General features: G+C 49.1%; 1 pseudogene; it reads left to right on the top strand.

Annotated features, from left to right (window-relative positions):
- Positions 1-615: 615 nt before the first annotated feature.
- Positions 616-1,957, top strand: LOC101587525 (annotated as a pseudogene).
- The last annotated feature ends 1,838 nt before the right edge of the window (positions 1,958-3,795 follow it).

Genomic DNA, 3,795 nt, shown 5'->3' with positions numbered 1-3,795 from the left:
AAAAGAAAATAAAAATAAATAAATAGAAGATATCTCCAGTTTATATTTAATCCAAAGAAAGATCCTAGGCATTTTTGGGTTTGCAGGTTTTGACTTCATTTCTAAGGGTTGTTTTTGGTTTTATTTTATTTTTTGGCACAACCAGGGATTGAACTCAAGCCCTTGAGCTTGCCAGGGAAGCACTTATTCTACTGAGCTATCTCCCCAGTCCCTTGTTTTTTCTTTGTTTCTCACTCTCTCTCTCTTTTTTTTTTTTTTTTTTCCAGAACTGGGGATTGAACTCAGTCCCTTGAGCTTGCCAGGCAAGCATTTACTCTACTGAGCCATCTCCCCGGCCCCCTTTCTTTGTTTTTGTTTGTTTGTTTGTTTGTTTGTTTATTTATTTATTTTTAGGAAAGGGTCAACAGGGTGTCCAGGGCCTCACTACTAGTTCGGACTCCTAGTGATTCTCCTGTTTACGCCTCCCAAGCGCTGGGATTACAGGGCGAGCCACCACACCCCGGGGGGTGGAGCCGGCACTGCAGGCTCGGGTTGTTTTGTTTTCTCTCTTTGTTAATTCTGGACTTCGGGTATCCAGCTGCTTCAGGCTCCTGAGGATCTTCTGGGCTCTCATTAATGAAGCAGCCACCTGGTGAGTCTGACATGGCTGTCGGCGACGCACCGCTCGGGTCCTTCTCCACGTCCCTGTCCGGCCCGGCGGTAAGGGAGAAGACCCTCCGTCCAGCAGGTGCCCCGAATAACCGCTGGCGGGAGGAGCTTTCCCACCTGAAGCGACTTAACCCAGGGCTTCTCAGCCGCCCTTATGACCTGGCGGGGTCGACCGTGGCCCCAGACCTGATCGGCACTAGCAGCGCAGCCCATCTACCCCGCAGAGAGTCGAAGGAATTCAACAGCTTTCTGGACGTACATGTCATCCTCTCCAACTCATTGTCGCATCAGGACTGTGTGGCCGCCACCATCTCGTCGGCGCCAGCCTGGTCCTCCCCGTCAAGCAGCGGCCGTGCCAGCGCGCCCTCCAGCTGCAGCTTCAGCTACCCCATGCGGGCGGAGGAAGACCCGGGCATGGCCCCGGGCGGCACTGGCGGCCGGCAGCTGTACGGCCAGGAGTCGGCGCCCCCTCCCACGGCGCCCTTCGGCGCGGCGGATGTCAACATGAGGTCCTCGGGTGGCTTGGTGGCCGAGGTCCTGCCGCCCGAGTTGGGGTCAGTGTACATTCCACCGCAGCAGCCGCGGCCAGGAAGCGGGTTGATGGGCAAGTTTGAGCTGAAGGCGTCGCTGAGCGCCCCGGGAAGCGAGTACAGCAGTCCGTGGGTCATCAGCGTTAGCAAAGGCAGCCCTGACGGCCCGCCCCTGGAGGCCCACTTGGGTGCTGGACCGCCACTCAGCAACCAGTGCCTGCCCAGCGCACAAGACTTCCCGCTGGGGTGGCAGCTCCCGAGCAGCACTAACCCGATGTCGGATCCCGAGGAACTGCTGAGCACCAGGGATTATCACCCTGCATTACCGTTTTCCCCTGGCTTTCATCCCCATCCGGCACCCAACTACCCACCCTTGCTGCCGGACCAAATGCAGCCGCAAGTCTCACCGATTCACTACCAAGAGCTCATGCCACCTGGTTCCTGCCTGCCAGAAAAGCCCAAGCCAAAGAGGGAAAGGTCGTGGCTCTGGAAAAAAACGGCCACCTACACTTGTGATTACGCCGGCTGCGGCAAAACCTATACAAAGAGCTCTCATCTCAAGGCACACCTGCGAATCCACACAGGTGAGAAACCGTACCACTGTGACTGGGACGGCTGTGGGTGGAAGTTCACCCGCTCTGATGAACTGACCAGGCACTACCGCAAACACACGGGGTACCGCCCCTTCCAGTGCCAGAAGTGTGACCAGGCTTTTTCCAGGTCAGACCACCTCGTCTTACACATGAAGAAGCATTTTTAAACCCCAGAGTGACACCACCCGCTCTGCCAGGAGAGAATTCAGTATTTTCTTTTTCAAAAGCCTTTTTTTACACTGTCTCCCCGCAAGGGGAGGCTTGCAGTCGGCAAACAATAGAATCATGGTCAGGTTCCTAATAAGCCTGCCGGGGAGATAGCTCCATAGAATAAGCACTTTCCTGGCAAGCATAGGGTCCTGAGTTCAATCCCCCATACCGAAGGGGAAAAAAAAAAAAAAAAGGAACATCAGTAAGTCAGCCTGAGTGGATAATCAGGAGAAAGGACAAACCCAAAGCAGGGGAGGAATCAAAGAACACTTGGGGTGTATGACTGGATCTTCTATCATTCCAATTCTAAAACTGACTTGAATACGCCAGGGCTTACAAAATGCCATGGGAGAGACTGAAAGTTGTGGCTATCAGGGTATAAATGAGATCTGAGTGTGGGGAGGATGGGAAGACCAAGATTTTCTTGAATTGTTTCAATTTAATATAAGTATAAAGATCACCTTATATTCTCTTTGCCTTCTGAGAGTCATTAGTATGTTAGAAGAGGAAGAAATTCAGGTACAGAAAACATTTTTAATCACCTACGTGATAGTGCTTGAGTCTTGGTTCTAATGGTATCAAGTGAGGATGCCAAAGTTCTCAAACTGCTGCATACAAAAAAAGCGGGGTGGGGGGAGCCTGGGAGATGGCTCAATGGTTCAGTGGGTCAGTGGAATAAGCGCTTCCCTGGCAAGTGCAAGGGCCTAAATTCAATCCCCGGTTCTGGGGGGAGGGGGGGCTGCTCCATACTTTGACAAGGAAAATCTGTTTTTGCTTTCTGGTCTACATTGACGACCTATAAATGGTTTACTTCTGTAACATGTTTATGCAGTCTGTTATGCACTGTGGTTTCAGACATGCAATAATTTGTACAATGGATTATTCCCAAGTATGCCTTAAACAGGACAAATGTTTTCTCTACAAAGTTCCTTGTCTTCATAAATATATAATATAAATTTAAGGAAACTTCTATTTTGTATATTTGTAAACTATGAAGTAAAGAAATAAACATTTTGTGGAATTTGTATTTTGCATACTCAAGGTGAGAAATGTTTTAAATCTATAATATTTTATCTCAAAAATAAATGGTTCTCAGGACTTGAAAAAACCTTATCAGATCATTGGATGTAAGTAAAGACAACAGGTTGGGTGTGGTGGTAGTGGCACACCCCTATAATCTTAGCACTTGGGAGGTTGAGGCAGGAGGACCATTTCAAGTTCAAGGCCATCCTGAAGTAAGTGCATAGTAAGACCTTGTCACACAAAAAGGACAATAGATGCATAATCACGTGAGTATTTTATGGCTGGCTCAGCATGTGGTACCAGGGATCGAAATGCAGTCCTTGCGCTTTCCTATGCTTCCCTAAGCAGGCGCTTTAGACCACTGAGCTATCTCACTGACACCCAAGTGAGTTTAGATAGGTGAATGTTTTACCTAGCATTAACTCTAGAAGAATAAGCTAAGTCTCTGGTTGTCCTGATAACTTATGGGTCGCTCAGAATAGGAACCAGATCAGCCAAATTGGAATTTGGAAAGCCATTTATTACTGAGCTCAGGGCCCCCATCAGCACTCGGACAGGAGAGGATGGAAAGGCCCTTTGCCCAGGAAGCAGGGGAGTTTTAAAACATGGAACCACATTCCATTTGGTAAACAAATTCATTGTCTGACACAAAACAACGCTTTCAGGATATCTGTGACCACTAGTCAAACTAAATTTCCTGGGGCTTTGTGTTAGTTTCTGGCTATCTTGCACCTGTGTACCTGGAGGCAACCTTGCATAGCCCGAGGTTACAAAAAGTTAAAGCCCATTTA

Source organism: Octodon degus, unplaced genomic scaffold (genome assembly GCF_000260255.1).
Source record: "Octodon degus isolate 3935 unplaced genomic scaffold, OctDeg1.0 scaffold00180, whole genome shotgun sequence".
NCBI classification, from domain to species: Eukaryota; Metazoa; Chordata; class Mammalia; order Rodentia; family Octodontidae; genus Octodon; species Octodon degus.
Note: the sequence above shows the minus strand (reverse complement) of the source record. Positions and strands in the feature narration are given on the sequence as shown.